The sequence below is a fragment of the Synchiropus splendidus genome, chromosome 8 (genome assembly GCF_027744825.2).
Source record: "Synchiropus splendidus isolate RoL2022-P1 chromosome 8, RoL_Sspl_1.0, whole genome shotgun sequence".
Taxonomy (NCBI): Eukaryota; Metazoa; Chordata; class Actinopteri; order Syngnathiformes; family Callionymidae; genus Synchiropus; species Synchiropus splendidus.
This window is the reverse complement of record NC_071341.1, coordinates 636856-646185: the sequence shown is the minus strand read 5'-3', so window position 1 is coordinate 646185 and position 9330 is coordinate 636856. Positions and strand designations below refer to the sequence as shown.

At 45.8% G+C, this 9330-nt stretch overlaps 1 long non-coding RNA gene across 1 annotated transcript; it reads right to left on the bottom strand.

The window, feature by feature from the left end:
* Positions 1–1358: 1358 nt before the first annotated feature.
* LOC128763982 (uncharacterized) lies at positions 1359–5548 on the bottom strand. Its single transcript, XR_008415702.1, has 3 exons — positions 5496–5548; positions 5289–5407; positions 1359–1965 (listed from the first exon to the last, which is right to left on the bottom strand). It is a non-coding gene; the product is annotated as an uncharacterized LOC128763982 (long non-coding RNA).
* Between the last annotated feature and the right edge of the window lie 3782 nt (positions 5549–9330).

Genomic DNA, 9330 nt, shown 5'->3' with positions numbered 1-9330 from the left:
CAAACTAAAAGTAGTCCATTTTTTTTTTTTACCTTTAGTGTGACTAGATTTTTTTTGAAAAGCATGACTCAGTCAAGCAACGACTGATGAAAATAGAATGTTTCTATATTTTATCGTCTGACTTGAAACAGCATCATGTAACTTTAAAATAATAAAATCTCTCTTTGTTCCAGCTCCAGAGGTCCTTCCATCGCCACCAGAAGGTTATCGGCTGACTCGAATCTAATATTAGAAGTGACAATGCATCTAGTACATAATATCATGAGATATTAACAGAAGCTTATAAATGATTAAATATATTTACCTGTATCACTCTGCGTTAATTATTACCCAGAGGGGTAATAATTCCTATAAAAGAAGAGATGAATATGATAAACCAACATGACAAAGTTTCTATAATAGTTTTTTATATTCACCTATAAAGCATCCGTGGCTAGACTGGTATCTATTGAAGGGAGCACTGCAGTCGGATCCGCGTGTACGCCACCGTCTTCAAAAGTTGGTCGCATTATTGCTCGAATAATGAAATCTTTTTACTTGTATCACTCTGCGTTAAATGAATGTCACACAGATGGGTGACGACATCTGTGAATGAAAAGAGATGTGATAAACATGACATAACGTTTTATATAATACTTATAATACTTGTATATGTAGATACACAGATATACTGTATATATATATAGATATATTCACCTATGGGGTGCAGAGGAAGAGGCATCCATAGCGAGACTGGAGTCCGTTTGAAAAGGAGTCCGATGAAGTTCTGGCAGGCCTGGTCAACAGCAAAGGTTACCCCTGAACTGATGTAAAATGTGGTCAGAATCAGGGTCATCGAAATACTCCATTTGTGTTAGGTCTTTTGTTGATTTTGGATAAAACAATGTTGGAAGAGCTCAGCATTTGCTAGATAGCTCAGAGGTGTGAACTTTTTCCCCTGTCAAATGATGCTATTTGGAAAGGAGGGGTGTGTGTGTGTGTGTGTGTGTGTGTGTGTGTGTGTGTGTGTGTGTGTGTGTGTGTGTGTGTGTGTGTGTGTGTGTGTGTGTGTGTGTTGTCTGAAGACAGCGAGGTTTGCCTTCAGACAGACCTCTCTGTCTTCAGATTGTCTCTTTTGAAGATTCAACCGGCCGGGAAAGAACTCACATCTCCTCAGCAAATTAACCCGTATCATGGACTCTGTTTCAGTGTCTGAGAAAGAGTCAGGCCTAGTGACTGTTGTTCCCCCACTGTTTGACCTCATTTTTGAAAGTATTTCCTGAGTAAGTAAAAAATCACTCACACAGGGTATAAAATTAAATAGACCGATTCAACAGAAACTCATATGAGTCGGATAGCTGTGTCATTTGAACTAATGCTGAAAACTAAAAGTATTTCTTTCTTTTGTTTTATCCCTGTTCACTCAACCTTATTTTCTGAAAAACTAAAAATATTTCTTTCTTTTGTTTTATCCTTTCATCGCTTTACCCTAGTTTCTGAAATCTAAAAGTTTTTCTCTCTTTTGTTTTATCCTTGTTCACTCAACCTTATTTTTTTGAAAACTAAAAGTATTTCTTTCATTTGTTTTATCCTTTCATTGCTTGACCCTAGTTTCTGAAAACTAAAAGTATTCCTCCCTTTTGTTTTATCCTTGTTCACTGAATGTTATTTTCTGAAAAACTAAAAGTATTTCTCAAACAAGTAGAAATTATCTGTTTTAAACACATTTTGAAAAAATGGTGCATGAGTTGGGTAGCTGTGTCATTTGAACTATTAGTGAAGACTAAAAAAGTGTTTTGTTTCTCCTGTGTTATCTTTAAGAAATATTTCAAGAATGAAAAACTGTTTCATAAGATGTTAAATAACTTCTAAAATGTTTAAACCAGAAATAATATTGTAGCTACTAACACTGTGAGGATGCAGCTGACCCCTCCCATGCATCACACAGGATGTAGCATCCGCCCTCGACCTTCATTATTTTCCTTCCTGTCATAAAACAAGGGGAATGGTTATTATTTTAATTTCCTGTTGATATAAAAAAGGGGGAGGGTTATTATTTTAACTTCTTGTTGATAGAAACAAAGGGGGAGGGGTTTTATTACCTCCGGAAGGGGAAGGGTTTATTACCTCCGGGGGCCATAAATCAATACAGGTTTGACATTTTGTGGTTTCCTTCTTCTCTCTGATGATGGATATACCCCCACAGCTCCACTCCCTATGACTTATCCTGAGAGTTTTCAATCGTTCCTTATTATTATTATCCTTATTATTTCTCTTTGACTGTAGTCCGAGCGTAGCGGAGATGGGAGAACCTTGGGCTAATGTGGAGATGAACTCGCCGGGGCTCCGCCCTTAACTCCAGGTCCGCCATGCAGGTCAACTTGAGTAGGTGGAGAGAGTATCCTCACCACATAGTCTGACCCGAGATAAACCATGTGGAGTGCAAACAGGACAGAACTTCAACGTCCAGACCTCACGCCTTAAAGATTGCAGCCGAACCGTGGTGGCCACCACTGCGGATAAGTGCGCAGGAGAAGCGTCGCCAAAGTAGGTGAAGATTGACCGGTGGCCTGTCTCATATCAAAGAGGGGTGGCGTGCCAAGAGACCTGCTGCTATCTCCACACGCCAGGTCTCACGCCAGTCCTGCCTACTAGACGTCTTGCGCCAACGACCTCACCCCCAAGGTCCCTGCTCTGGCAACTACACAGGGGAACCTAAAGCCATCCCATAGCCACAGCACTTGTTTGAGACCAACGTGGATGAACACAATTGGCACAAATTAAACGTCCACATTTGAAGGGAAAACTCGCCAGTGGAGAAACGTTTGGCCCATGACGAAGCGCTGCGGAAGAGAATGATTCTTTCATCTATTGACCAGAGCTGCTGGAAGTACCTGTAAACAGGACAACATGAGGCAAAGAAGAAGCTGCTACGTCAGACAAATAGAAATCTGCAAAAGTTGAGGCGGAACCCGAGGAGGCTGCTCGGCCGGTTTCTGCCAAAGAAACTCCTCAGAAGGCAGCTATGGATGTTGCCCCTTTTTACCACCTGCCAGAGCCACCCACATCTTATCTGTTTTCCCGACGGCCTTGACTCCATTCAGACTAGCTCTCGACCTCACGGGACACACCTTGTGCAAGTGCCAGTGGTTCTCATCCGGGTGGGGGGTAGGACAGAAAGCCTTCACCGAAAAATTGCTGACCTCAGAAGAGGCACAAAGAAATTTGGGAAAAAAGACTAATCGAGAAGACACGTAGTTCTCCAAACCCTCCTGATGGAGGGCAGGACAAGTAGGAGAGCTGCTTTGTAAGCCACCAGCTCCAAAGGAGCCTGATCAAGTGGCTCGAAGGGAGCTTCAAAGAGAGACTTTAATACCAATTCAAGATCCCAATAGGGGCAGATGTGTCTGGAGGTGGGTCTTAACTGGACTAACAGTGGATGTTTACCCAACGGACAGCAGTCCACACCCATTGAGCATTATATACTTTGAGTGTTGCGGGTGCTTCAGCATTTCGAATAGTGAACTGCACCTCAGGGGGGCAGAGGACTGCCTGCTAGCCTTGAAGTAGCCATGCTTTGTTGGGGACACCCCTGGATCGGCGGACCCCTCATAATTTCTGCCCCCTGCTGCTGGACTGTTTGCAGGACTTGAACAGGTTGCAGCACACCCTCGTGTGAGTACTCCAGAACATCTCCCAGGACTCTGGAACTCCTATGAGGTCATCTTGACCACAAAGCTTAACCCCCAGCCTTGCAGTGTGGCCTGACCTGAGAACCATGGGCAATTACCATGGCCGTCCATACCGGACGTCTGACTGGCACCGCCGGCTCCTTTGTCAGACGGCTGTCAAGGAGATGCACGTTTTGCTGCACTAAACCGCCTGCAATGTCACCGGCTTTTCACTCCTCATGAAACGGCTCACTAGACGATGCTCGCCGACGGGGTGACCGTCCAGACCATTGTGTAGCATGGAAAGGGCTGCTACATATACCCATAATGTAGCACTGCACCGATGTTCATTAACCAGATGTTGGAGAAAAGAGAGGATTAGAGAATAGGTGCCGATTTTGGGGAGGCTGACAGGGTTCCACACCACTGGGGAAACAATGTCCATTTAGCATTGTATGCTCTGAGGGTTGACAGAGCTTTAGCGTTCTGAAGAATCAATGGGACATCCGGCATGTGACTGATTGTTAAGCCTGGAGAAGTCAAATCTTGAAGGGTCGTCCTTGTATTGGGGGAGCCCTCGGGGTTCCTGATGCTTGCAGAAGCGCTGACCTCGATGGAGGGAACTCCCAGGGGCCTTTGATCCGCATCTGACACATCTCCAGATACCAGCTGGAGCTGTCTGGAGCCACGAGAATCATTCTCACAGTCGGCAGCTGAATTCTCCTCATCAGAGAAAGAAGAAGGCAAGGAGGAGGAAGGGCAAACAGGAGGCCTTCTGAGTCCAGACTGAGTCCAGCATGACCCCACGAACGTCGTGCTCTGTCTGGGACTGGGACTCTGACTGGGAGTGCGCTTTTCAGGAGGTTTACTCTGTGTCTCAATAGCACGATGTGCTCCAACACCAAGCTGGTGTGCGCTCATGACTCCTGTTTCGACCTGGCTAGAATCAACCAGTACTCCAAGTACGTCAGAATTCGCAGACCTTGTCTCCTTAATGGATCGAGCCCCACCTCCACGCACTTTGCGAAGGTGCGAGGCACTAGAGTGCTGTATTAAACCTGACCCTCGAGCCCAAACCGGAAAAACTTTCTGTGACTCGGCCAAACCGTGTTGTGGAAGTTGGAGTGTGCAAGATCAAGATCCACTCTCACACTCTGACGCACTCCAGGAGTCTCGTGGTAGTCCAGAACCGCTGTCTGGTCACGAATTGGTTGAGGACACTGAGGTCCAGAACAGTTCTCCACTCTCCTGTCTTCTTGGGTTCCAGAAAGTACCAGGAGTAAAACCCAGTGTAAGAGGATCGCTTTGGCACTAGCTCGATTACTTCATCAGAAATGACCGCTGGTTCTCTGAGTTGACCCAGGTCCACTTGAAGTCGCGGAACCTGGGATTTGACTGTGAAACTGAAGGGCGTGTCAATGACCGAGTGTCTTCTCGATCCATATGGGCAGGTGGGGAGACATGCGCTTTCAATTCGGAAGATACTCTGTCAAGACAGGCGCCCTGAGCACAGGAACGTACCCGGCCTCCGGGGCAGGTCCAGGTCGAAAAGGCCATCGGTACTCAGCGCCCAATGTTCTTCAAAAACAGACTCGCTTTTGTCAGCTGGGGAAGTAGGGTCCCAAACTTGCAGTGTACCTTGATCTGACACTGCAATTCTCCTAAGATGGACACCCGAGGGACCGGCCCAATCATCCTCAGAAAGAGATGACTCTCTCGATGACGATGTCTTGCTTGCCTACGAGAGGTTTGGAGTGCTGCAGAGAAAAGAATCACAGACAGATATCGGATCAGACATCGCACGAGGGAGCTGAGAACAGAACCGGTCTGGCATGCAGCGCCTACTGTGTGATGAAGTGGTGGCTTTCGCGGTCCTGTGGCGACCCCTGCTGGAAACTGGCAATTCTGAATAATAAGAAGAGTTAATGGCAAAATTGAAACTCTCCCGACTTTTGGCAAGAACCGGGATCTGTTGAGAGACTGGAAAGAGTTATTTGACGCCTATGCTTCTTATTGTGGCGAAGCTGAAAAAAAACATAACTTCTTGGCTCCAGAAACTTCCCCGTCTCTAGAGACGATATCAAACAAAAACACATTTTGAAGCAGGATTCCGCATTGACTGGAACCGGAAGAGAACTTGGAGGGTGATAAACCCTAATTTTGGGCGGAGAAGAAACAGACCAAATACCAAAGTCATGCATCTTTTTTTTTTTTTTTTTGAGTTAGACTTTGGTTCAGATGCATACTTTTAGATACAAAGTTTTCTTCCTTCGCATTTGGAGGGTGCAGAGCTGAGAGACCGACTGGTCTCTCCAAGAGGAGCAGCGATGATCAGCGCGGCGATGATCCGGACGGCTGGGCTCACCCCTCCCCTTCGACCAGCGACGGTGTTCCCCCTGGGCGGCGGCTGTGTGAGGAGGCGCTGCGAGCAGAGCACCGACGGACTGTTGAATCTCCAAAATCTCTGGTGGAGTGAGAGAGGTTCTTCGATGGATGAGCCTGTCCACAGAGCTCATGAAGAGCCAGATCTCAAGCGCTATGAGCCGGTTGCAGACGGCGTAGACACCATTCCACTGCGCAATAGTGGCTCTGTCAGCGCCGGGTGGGAAGGTCACTCCTCAGGGGAGTAGTCGAGCTCCAGGGGCGAGGGTATCGCGCATCGCACATCGCGCATGACGGCTAAGCGAGATGAAACGCGGCGCCGCATATCCAAACCCTCCACCTGGCAGTAAGCTCTGTACCTGACCACGTGCGGTGCTAGTGCCAGTTTATTTATATTAATATATATATATATATATATATATATATATATATATATATATATATATATATATATATATATATATATATATATATATATATATATATATATATATATATATATATATATATATATATATACTGGGTGAAGAACTAATTCAACCTGTCTGAAGTGAGAGTGAGAGTTGAGAGTTAGTAACATTTTTTTATTTTTGTCGGTCTGTAAACCATCTTTACTTTTCACTAACTACAAGCCACGTGCCCCCCACACTCTGAACAACCTTGCTCTTGCACAGGACCAGAACAACTTCTATTGTCGCTTTGAGCAGCCATTTTGCACCAACACCTCTGTGGTCTCTCCAGCCCCATGTTCCACTTTACAACAAAGGACTATGCTGTCTCTTAGTGACACAACTAAGATGAACGATGTCACTGAGACAGCAACGTCGATCAAAGACACTTTTGATGAGCCACCCCCTCACCTCCCCCCTCTTCCTCTTTCTCTTGACATCATGGAGCAGGACGTGCGCACTCAGCTCAGGAGGCTGAACCTTCGGAAGGCGGCAGGTCCGGACAGAGTTTCCCCTGCCATCCTGAAGCATTGTGCTGCTGAGCTGGCTCCAGTGTTCACTGACATCTTCAATGCTTCCTTGGTGTCCTGTCATGTACCTGCCAGCTTTGAGTCCTCCAATACCATCCCTGTTCCCAAGAAGGCCAGGATCACAGGACTGAATGACTACAGACCGGTGGCACTGACGTCTGTGGTCATGAAGTCCTTTGAGCGCCTGGTTCTCTCTCACCTGAAATCTTTCACTGCTTCTCACCTGGACTCATTGCAGTTTGCCTACAGAGCCAACAGATCTGTGGACGATGCAGTGAACCAGGCCCTTCATTTTGTTATGGAGCATCTGGACTGCCCAGGAACCTATGGCAGGATCCTGTTTATGGACTTAAGCTCTGCCTTTAACACAATTCTTCCAGCTCTGCTTGAATACAAGCTTCGCCAGCTTGACGTGCCTGACTCCCTCTGTAGATGGATTACAGACTTCCTGACCAGCCGAAGTCAGTGTGTGCGGCTGGGGACGACTGTCTCCGACACTCGGACCCTCATCATCGGGTCTCCTCAGGGCTGTGTTCTCTCTCCGTGGCTCTTCTCTATGTACACTAACTGCTGCACCTCCAGCCACGAGTCCATGAAGCTGATCAAGTTTGCGGATGACACCACCATCATCAGGCTCATCTCAGATGGAGATGAGTCGGCTTACAGGAGGGAGGTGGAGCGGCTAATGTCCTGGTGCAGCTACAACAACCTGGAGCTCAACGCCCAGAAGACAGTGGAGATGTTCATAGACTTCAGGAGAGTAACAGTTTCTCTGTCCCCTCTCATGTTGGCTGGTTTACCTATTCCTATTGTGGACTCCTTCTGCTTCCTGGGAACCACCATCACTGAGGACCTCAAATGGGAGCCAACCATCAGGTCCCTCATCAGGAAGGCCCAGCAGAGAATGTTCTTTCTGAGGCAGCGACGGAAACTACAACTGCCGACGAAGTTGCTGGTGGAGTTCTACACAGCCATCATCCAGTCCATCCTCACCTACTCTATCACCGTCTGGTACAACAGCGCCACCTCCTGAAAATGTGTTTCATGCACCGTTCACTCACTGCTCTGGGATGCCTGAGAACATGAAAATTTCACCTGCAAATATTGGAAAAACAGTCTTTCTAAAAAAAAAATAATACTAAACCTATATTTCTGAACTGTATTTCAAAGGGTTATCAACATTTTTTTTTTTTTTCCTGGTCAGAAACCGAGCTTGTCTCGGGCTGAAAACGCATTTTCTGTACTGTACATTCTCTGCTCAGCGAATGCCTCAGAACATGAAAATCTCACCTGAATTTACAGCAGAAGCGGTCTTTCTAGTAGCTGCAGAATTAATTCAACATATCTGAAGTGGTTTCAGAGCGATAACATTTTTATGTTTGTCAATTCTGAAAACCACTGTCACTCCTGCTGGAAACGCAATATCTGCACTGTTCAGTCACTGCTCAGGGTTGCCTGAGAACATGAAAATTTCTCCTGCATGTATAGGAAAAACACTCTTTCTAATATATTTAACACTAAACCTACATTTCTGAAATGTTTTTAGAGGGTTATCAAGAATTTTATTTTTGACGGTCCCAAACCCACTTTCTCTTCTCTCAGGCATACCACAGAACATGAAAATTTCACCTCCCACTAAAAGCAGAAGGGATCTTTCTAGTAGGTGCCAAACAAGTTCAACATGTCTGAAGTGGTTTCAGAGTGATAACATTTTTATGTTTGTCGGTCTGAACACCACCGTCACTCGGGCTGAAAAACGGTTTACTGCACTGTTCACTCACTAATCAGAATAGCCTCAGAACATGAAAATATCACCTGCCACTATAGGAAAAACACTCTTTCTGGTACATTCAACACTAAACCTACATTTCTGAACTTTCCTAAGAGGGTTATCAACGATCTAATTTTTGCCGATTGTTGGGAAATACACCTTTAATGTATCTTCCGCGTTTTCATTTACTCGTGACAATGACTACCAAAAACCTACAAGTTAAAATCAAAAAGAATTTATTCCTTGCCAGCGGAGTCTATTCACCTACTCAGGGCCCTGGGTCATCAACTATCTCTGCCTTAGCCTCAGCTCAAGTAGAATACTGTGACAAAACTTATCTGGGCCTGACCCTTTTTATATGCTTTCAGCCCATCTTGGGGTGTAGTCTCCACTGATTGGTCCTGGTCTTCTTATGGTCCTAGTCGTCATGGGTCAAATTCAACATGTTGTATTGACTCCACTCAGTCTGGAGCGATGTTGATGAATCCTCCCAAATGTTGCCTATAATAGGTGGTAGCTGAGAACCCGATCCATTCTTCTGATTGGCT